This window comes from Fringilla coelebs (genome assembly GCF_963513975.1).
Source record: "Fringilla coelebs genome assembly, chromosome: 13".
NCBI classification, from domain to species: Eukaryota; Metazoa; Chordata; class Aves; order Passeriformes; family Fringillidae; genus Fringilla; species Fringilla coelebs.
The window spans coordinates 18,602,988-18,612,410 of NC_140039.1; the positions used below are offsets into that span (position 1 = coordinate 18,602,988).

At 44.1% G+C, this 9,423-nt stretch overlaps 1 protein-coding gene across 1 annotated transcript in view; it reads right to left on the minus strand.

Annotated features, from left to right (window-relative positions):
* Positions 1-6,013, minus strand: part of FOXP1 (forkhead box P1) — a 333,440-nt gene extending 327,427 nt beyond the window's left edge. The window contains exon 1 of the mRNA XM_084214305.1: positions 5,900-6,013. The gene's annotated coding sequence lies outside the window, so the exon portion shown is untranslated. The remainder of the gene's footprint in view (positions 1-5,899) is intronic.
* Positions 6,014-9,423: the final 3,410 nt, after the last annotated feature.

Consider the following 9,423-nt stretch of genomic DNA (forward strand, 5'->3'; position numbering starts at 1 on the left):
ACACTAAGGAAAAAAAAAGGAAAAACCCAAAGAGATATAAATATTTTCTCCGAAGTCAAAGACTCTTCTTTCAAGGTGTTTGGCCAACTCTTACAGAAATAGAGAAGCATTTTCCCTACCAAAGGCAAAATTTTCACCCGTAGGAAATCTAGAGGAGACCTGACACCACCTCAAGTGCTCAGGATGGGCACAGGTTTCATTGTGGGACACCCCAAGGAAGAGCCCAGATACCATGAGAGCTTGGGATGGGCACAAGCTTCTCGTGGGAGCAGCAGAACCTGGGATACAGAAGGTGCTCCCTTCCTGCTGTGCAGTATTACCTCTTCTCAAACAACAGCCAGAGCAAGAGCTTCCTCCAGGGACTCAAATCAGAAAATGACTGGTAGAGCTGAAAGCCCCTGCAAAGATGGATTTTTAAGAGCAGGAGCTCCAGCTGCCACCTAATTGTCTGACCAGTGGGTGCCCCAAACCCACAAGCTCCTCACACCATTATCTCCTGGCAGAAAGGTGTTATGTGCTCCCACTCTTCCTCCTCTGCCTCTGTTTAAAGCTTTCTGGCTGCTGGTGAGGAAAGGATTCTGCCTTGCTCTAACTTCCTCTCCATCACCTTTCTGTCTGTGAGGACTGGTGAGAGAATGTTTCCACTGCTCTTACACTTCCACATCATCCATTTTTGAGGCCCTTATAGGAAAAAAAAAAGGCTGTCTCCCATCTCCTGCTGGTGATAGTTTTATCAGATAATAGCACAAAGCAGTTATGATCCTGTAAAGCTGTTACCAATACCCAGAGGTATCTGAATTGCAGCAGTGAGACAGATCATGCCCACTGCATTCACCCACCAATGGGCAAAGCCTGAGCAGCATCTAAGGGACCTGTCTGCTGAAGAGAATATCACTACTTCAACCTGCCATGAGCAGTTGTTTGGCTTCTCTGATTTTCTGCATGCGCACTGTATTTTTCTGTATTTTATTTTAAGTTAAAACCTGCTGAAATTTGATAGCTCCAGACACAACAGTGCCAAGGAAAAGGAGCCTCTGGTCCCTGAGAGGGACCTCTTTCCACACTGGCTTGACACATAAAATCTGCTCCTTCAATTATGTCTTCCCTCTTACCTAGACGTGACGGTGTGAAAACATAATAAAAGTTCTCAGAAAAGAAGTTCGAGGAAGCTGATAAAGTATTTTTCAGATCTCATAAATACTTTAATACCAAGATAGCCACTTGCACAGCCCAGCTCTCCCCCCGTGCCATGTTGGTGACTGCAGGCACTCACTCCTTCCCAAAGCACCTCAATCTCCATCAGCCCAAAAACTGCCCTGAGCAATAAAAACAAAGCTGCTGCCACACAGAACTCCAGCTACAAGCCCCACTTTGCTCTGTTAGCACTCTGCATCCAGAGAGGTATGGGTGCTTTACAAGAGTTTGTGGCACACACACCTGCAAACTCACAACTTCACATACCCCACAGCATTTCTGCTGCTTCAAAATATCCCTTCAAGCATCTCAAGTATCAATGAGGCGACTTCAATTATCCATTTACAACCCCTACCAAGCCAGGGCAAAGACTTACAGATAAAAGCTCTGCCCAGGACTTTGGGTTTACCACCTTCCCAAAGCAAAATCTTTTCCTGTTATGTGATTTATTGGAATAATAGGTATTATTTGTATGATAAAACAGGTTACTTGAAAAACTGTCCCAAGAAATCATTATAGATGTAGGAAAGTCAGGGCTTGCTCTATCGCCACAACAAAAATGCTCTATTTGTTTTACTAAATATAAAGCACTGAAAAATACCACAGATTTGGTCAGGATGGAATTCCGCACTAAAGCCTTCATTTTAGGTGTGAGAAGATTTTTTTACTGAGAAGGCGTGAAATTCCCCCTTCTCCTGGTGATGAGAAATGCCCCCTGATGCCCCAGCTCCTCCAGGACATAGCCAAAGTCGAAATAATTTTCAAAACTAATATGTACACTGAGTAACATGGTTAACATCATCCAATGAATTTAGATCCACCTACACGGTATAAATATATCTAGATAAACTGTCACCTTCAGCAGAATTCATTAAAATAATGTTGCATCTTCCTTGTTAAATGTAATTTTTTTAATTGAAATTTAATCTTACTGCATTATTTGGTAGATTTTTAATTGACATTTGTAGTAATTAATTGGTAAGCATTACAGCTTTGTCTGAAGAATTTAAAACTAAATTTGACATCGAGATTGGCCAGCCACTGCTGTGAGGTGCCTGCTGGGAGCATTTCATCATCCTCCCAGCCCCTCCTGCTGATCAGAGGTGGGAGATGATGGTCTCTTTCTTACAGTCATGAATTACATTACTAATGTATTCCATTACCACCACGCAAATGTCATGTTAATTCCTGATCATCATCAAGTCATACAATGGTTTCCACGCTGGCACCCAGCCAATTAGCGGTGTGGAAAAATATTCCGCCAATTATATAACTTGAATTAGGTTAAGGACTCAAGAGAAAGCAAAATAAATGCTTTGAAAATACTTCTGAGATAAAATGTAAGTTGACACTGTCTTCATGTGCTATAGCCGATGTTATACAATCTGATAGGCAGCTGCCAACATTCATAACTGTTTATTAAATCTAGCCTCTCTTTATGGTGGCAGCTAAGATCTGTATTTTTACCAATATTAGGTTCATTGTGTTATGAAAAAAGACCAAAATACTTAGGAGCATTCACACCAGCTTATAAAACTTACATTATGTACTTTATTAAATTGTTAAAATTACTTCTTTTCTCCTCCCCCTGCCACAGAGAAAGTTCCACGGACAGAAAAGTTTCAGAAAAACAAAGTCTTTCTGGAGCCACTGATGCCACAAGGAGCAAGGGAGATCCTGCAAGGACAAAAGTGACACCTCTCCCTCTGAGCAACTCTACCAAGGGATGCCAGGCTGGGCTCCTGGAGCTCCCCCCACCCCACTGACACCCATCTGGGTTAGCACAACCTGGGGGAACCCACCCCTGCTCCACGGACAAACCCCTCTGGCTGCTGCTCCCTGGGCATCACCAGAAGCACCCCAGGGCAAATCCAGCCCTTTTGGTAACCAGGAGCCAGAGGGGAGGACTGGGGGAGGAGAGGGGCACTGTTAGTTAGGAAAGGTGCCCACGATCCATGTGGGAAGGGCAGGGACACAGCAGGTCCCTGACGTGCTGTCTGCTCGGTGTTCAGCGCCACCAGGCTTTTAGTACCACCCCATTATTTTGATTTGTTCCGTTCTTAACTCAATTTATCCTACAAGCATGGTTATCTCCAATTTAAAAACGTACACAGCACCAGCTCCTCAACTTTAAAAATTCATAACTACGAGCAATTTGTTAAAACCTCTTACTGTATCTTTCTCTCTCAATTTCCGAGGTGCTGCAATGAGGCAATTCGCTGTTCTGGCTGCTTACCCCAGATGACCTTTGCCTGCCATAAAATGGTATACAACAAAACTCTCTGCTTTAAATAAAACCCTTGCCTCTTCGAAAGGCCCTACGTATTCAGTCAACACAATCAGCAGAAACCACATTTGGCTACTCAATAAGCTGGAAACCTTCAAGGCGTGCACGGCGGTGAATGAATTCCTGACATCACCAGGGACACTCGAGTGGGGAACAAGAGAGACGGCCGAGAAGTGGCTCTTGCTGCAGCTGGAGAAAGGATCACTCCTTTAAGCTGAACTCTCAAGGAAAACGAGAACAAAAACTGAATTAGCTCGACACGTACCCTCTGCAGTCAGCACATTGCTAGGCAACTTACCATCTCTTGATAGAATTATGGTGGAGGGCTGGTCGTACATCAGGGTTAAGATGAACACAAGCACCAGTTTGGGCCAACTGCTCCTTTCCAGTGGGAATGCTCAGTGCTTGGTCATTTGGTATTATTATTCTGCAATATTTCCTAGGCACCTAGAGAGTCTAATGCATTCAGAAGGTATTTTAAAGCTATTATGTGACATGAAAATTTTAAGATAACTGGAAGTAAGTGAATTTTAGGAGGAGTAGCGCGAGTCTTTTTCTTTGTTCAAGCCAGCATTTGGAGGGAGTTAACAATCCTTCTTCTCATTGCCTTTATTTTTTAATAGTGAAGGTATCCAGAGGGCACGTTACTTCAACACTTTGTCTTTACTAGAGATGCTGGCTGGCCACAGCTCCAAACCTCCATAATTCAGCCTAGAATTTCAAGTGGATGCTTTGAAACACTCTGGTCCTTCCGTTTGCCACCCTGAGACCAGACACAAAGTGCCACTACAAGCAGTGCCACGGGGCAGTCACAGCACCCAGTGATGGCACACTTCACCCATGCCAGCCTTAGAAGGGCCTCTATCTTTAACAATACCTGGATATTGAGATTCTGACCCCTGGCATTATTTACATTTATTGAAGAGGCATTAAGCAAATGCACAGGGTGCTTTAAATCGAGGCATGTACCTTGCATACAACCCCACACTTCCCATGCATACTTTATAGGCACAAAGAAATAATTAATTACCTAACCACCGTGATTAAAATCAATTGATTCATATGCAACAGAGCAGTGAGAAATTTTTGCATGACTGGAGAAGTCTGGAATTGGTCCCCATTTGGGGATCTCAGTCGTATCAGCAAGGCTGGTAATTCAGACATGAAGGAAATGGTAAGAATCCCTCTCCTCTATGCACACTTTGAGCTGCCATATGGGTTTATTCAACTGTTTACTATACCAGTCGGTAAAAACTGAGCAGCTATTATAATCTTTGCTAAATGACATGGTAATTATGCTACCTCTGGAAAAAAAAATAAAAAATGGAAACAGAAAAAAAAATCACAATTCACTGATGTACAAATTTCTCAGGTTTTATAATCTTTGAATTGAAATGCACTTTCCAACACACAGAGGGATATTAAATATATAATAGAAACCTGAATTTATTTAAAAAAACAATTTGTGCTCCCAATTCCTACACAATTTAATTATGCAGATTTCCTGGGTTTGAAAGATTTCTTACGCAGACTTCCCAGGTTTGCTGCAGAATGAGATGATTCTTGTTTTCCCAAACTAATACTGCCCCTCCTCTCACCCCAGTTATAAAGAGAGGAGGCAGGTCAGAGGAGTGGGCATGTAAAGCTCCCCATGCCAGGTTCCTGGGGATGAGGACAGCTGAAAAAGGCACAACCACCTTTTGCATGGTACAAAAGGGACCAGGGGCTTCTTGGAGGGGTAACCCCACCAGGAAAGGCAACTGGCCCTTAACAGAGGAAGGGTCTCACTCCAGCATCCTCCTGAGCTTGATCAAAACAAGCTGTTGGAGGCTTTGTCCCCGTGTCCCCCAGGCTGGGCAGCAGCACCAAGGTGGAGCACACACTGCAGGACAGCTCTCCTGTGTACCAGTGACACCATTTTGTCACTGGGATGCAAGTGCAGCAAATGCTGGAGCTAATTATCTGTTGGCAATGGCTCCTTTGAGAGCCCACCATGTGACACTTGATGGCAAAGAGACCTCTCCATATCCATATTTCATCACTACATGAATTGCCCACACAAGCTTGGTTTAGATCCTGTCTGTCTGCCAGGCTTCAGTTTTGGGCAGTAGCTTTGCCTGCATGACAACTCCAGTTTCACCACCAAAGCCCTTACAGCTCACAGAATTCAGGGGGATGAAGAGAAGAAAGAAAGGAAAGGAGTATTTTTGCTGTATAGGTAATATTTGATATTTCTGCTATTTCATGCCAATGAAGGTTGCTTTGGGTTTTTTAAGAATAGTGGTGACTGGCCTGTAAACACAGACAGTACAACCCCCTCCCACCTTATTAAAAAGGGAAGAAAAAAAAAATGAGGGAAAGATAATTGGTAAGAAAGAATAAGTGAGAGTTATTGCAAACTCAGCCTTGACAACTCACCAGTTTTACTTGCAGGCATCACACATATCCATTCATGACTCAGGGCAAATACAGGAAAGGATTGGAACCCTTCTCATGGCAAATGTGTCTGGAAGCTGGAGTCACTCAGAAAAAATGTTCTCAGGAGACTGAAAGACAAAAACATGTTTTAAAACTTCACTCAGTTAGAATCATATCAAAGCCTATCGTTTTCCTTTGAAAGTAAAAGGTGGTTATAAATGCTGGAGCTGGGGGGAGCATTACAGAAGCATGTCTGTGTATCAAACTATCACACAGCAGACTCTATTTGGCTTTAAATAAAACCAAAACTTACAATATTAAGAAAGGTTTTTAGAGACAAATGCTTATTTCACATTTGCAACGTGCTCCTCCGACAGGAGAGCTTATGTTCCTTCTAAATACCAAAATGTGTCACCATCCAAATCCACATTCTGCCTGAAAACATTGTACTGAGCACAAAATCCAGATACTTTAACCTACTTTGCATTATCAAAATATAACACTCTCTGAATTTCTGAACTATTTACTCTCTGTCTTCACTCACTGCATCCTGATTAAACCTTAATAAAATGTAGAACCTCTTGTTAGCATTAATCTTCCCTCTGAGATAAGGAAAAACACATACAAAAACTATTTGATGTTCAGGGTGGAAAGGCAAAACTTGCAAACATCAGTTAAGAAATACCAATTAGTATGTTTTTTTTTCCCCAGCTATTAGTAACACAGATTGAGCTTAAGCTTAGCTCAGAGGGAGCTGCTCCCTGTACAAATGAAACACCCATTTTACTAATAAGGGTATTTTAAAATAAGATGTATAATGTCTTCACTGATACAGTATCTGCACTGAGTAACAACTCATACTCAGAAATACAACCAGAGGTGTTCCCAGGGCTGTTGTGCACCACGTCTATGAAACCACATGGGATTTAAACTGCAGCTCTGGTGCCTGCCTGAACTGGGGAAGGGCACACTCTGCCCTAATGAATGCACCAACACCTGGGAGAGCCTCTGCTCCCAGGACCTCTGCACGACAGGGACCTGCAGCATAAACCCCAGGGGACAAAGCAAGCTTTGCAATGGAGAAAAGCACCCTGAAACACTCCAAAAAGAAAAAGCATGAAAGCAAAAATCACCTGTGGTGCTTCAATCCTCAATCCTCACCCTCAACAGCATCCCCAAGGCAGTGGCTGCTCCCAGACTTCCCCCATTCCCCAGGCTCTGACAGGGGCAAGTACTGCCGGCCCCAAATTAATCTCATGGAGTTAATTATTTTGGCAGTCCACTGCAGCCTTCCTGAGGAACATCTGGAAGCTTCTGTCTTAGCAACAACTGCATGAAATTTTGTAAGACAAAATCCAGGTACTTCTCTGGCCCTGGGGCTTTCTCCCGTTCTTTGCTGAGTGGCTCAAAGATCACAAGGGTTCAGAAATCTAAATATAGGGCCTATGTGACCCTATTACAAAACTGTGCTGCACAATAAAAATAGATCCAAAAGGGGTTTTTAAACAGCATTTATGCTAAAAATGACTTCTTTCTCGGAGACTGTGCAATACCTGCAAACCAAGAGTGACCTGCATCTTGCACTGGTTGTATTTTATTCATGAGGGGCAGAGCACTTGAGAGAAGCAACAGAGCAGTGTCAGAAACACACATCTGAGCCTTGCTTTATCGCTGTGCTTGATGACAGATATGCAGATGGGTTTGTAGCTGAGCAGAAAGCTGCATCTACATATGCTGGGACAAGATTTCTCCAGATGACCTGCTGCACCACAGAATTCAACTAATCTTTATCCATGATACATCTGTAAGGCAGGGAAGTATCATTAGCCCTCTAGAAGATGAGGAATTGAGGCCCATTTTAGCTAATGCTTGCTCAAAAAATTAATGCTCGAGACTTTTGAAGCAAAATTATTGTCTAAATAATATATGTGGTCTGCAGAAGATGAGAGCTACAGTGTACAGAAGCACTGTCCTCACCTGCAGATCGCTCCTCGCAATCCTCCCCAGCAGAAGGAATATCTCGGCACCCTTGTGCCAACAAGCAGATTTGGAAGCTGAGAGAGCTCCTACCTGAGGAATAAGAAGCAGTACAGGGTGGAGGCAAAGACATTCCATCCAGCTTGCCCTGAACTCTGACAGTGCACCTGGAAAAACTGATGCTCCTTACGCCATCAAAAACTGACCTCACTCCACAAAACATTTCTTCAGCCAGGTTTCCCAAGGGAACAAAGCCTACATGATCACCATGTACTTTCTGCACCCAGCCCCACCTGCATCTTTTGAATCCCATGGATTAATGGGAGCAGAGAGCTCCCAAAGACACGAGTTCTCACGGCGTTAGCTCCGGGGCTTGCCCCACTGCTGGCCTCCAAACCCAGTGGATCAGCCGTCTCCCAGAGCCACAGCTGGCTCCAGGCACAGCTCCAGGCTGAGCCCAGCACAGCCCAGGGGCACACAGCCAGCTCAGGCACTTCCATGGACCTCAGTGCTGGAGAACCTGGAGAAACGAGCCGTACTGCTGGGGGGGAGGGTGGAGGAGCGAGAGGAACAGATTATAGATCGGTTCTGATAAACTCAAGCCTTTAATGATCTGCCCACACACTCGAGTTCGATCTGGCATTGACAAATTGAAGCTTTTAATGATGTGCCCACACATTTGAGTTGGCCACTCCTCTTCCACAACTTTCACAAAAATAGCACGCTGGGTTAAAGACACAGAAACTCTAATACTGCTGCAACATGAGCAAACCCCTTGATCAATTTTTGGCAAACCTTCCCCAAAAGATTTTTTGACAGAGCCTCCAATACAGCCCTCTAACACAAACCTTCTGCACTGCCCTGCTCCCATACAGATTCTTCGAAGGCACCAGCTCGATAAGGGGCAATGAGATGCAGCAGCTTTAGCATAACTGAAGTACAAAGTCAATCAAACCTTGAAACAGGAATCTGGGCTTCATTAATTCCAGCAATCACAACGTTTTTATTATCACTGTATTAATCAGAATAGGAAACCTATTAATCTGCCCCCAACAAAAATTAATCTTTGTAATATTGAGCAGATTTGAAAGACAAGTTTTAATATTTCACTATTTAAATCTCAAAGGCAGAGGCACACAGCTCAGACAATCGGGCAGATCACTGTGGACTTCATCTCATCAGCATAAGGTCCCTCACCTTTCCCTCTCTCTGTGCATCTCCACCCTGGGGTCCAGCTGCTCCTGGGGCTTTTGAAGGACCCCAGAGCATCATTTCCACATTAAACTGCAAAACTGGCTGCATTGAAGTTCCTGATGCACTGAAGAGCTGTCAAGAGTTTATGCTGTAAAGGAACAGCACCACAGCCAGCAGTGCCTGGGTGGCACAGGCTGGAAGTGCCACCCATGCCAAGGGCTGCCTGGGTGTGAGTGAGTTCTGCAAAGGGCAGGACACACCTGAGAGGCAGCAGAGGCATCCCTGTGTGCACAGGGATATGAGAAGAGGTGCAGGGAGAAAACAGCAAGTGGCTGCAAAACAAGAAAGTATAT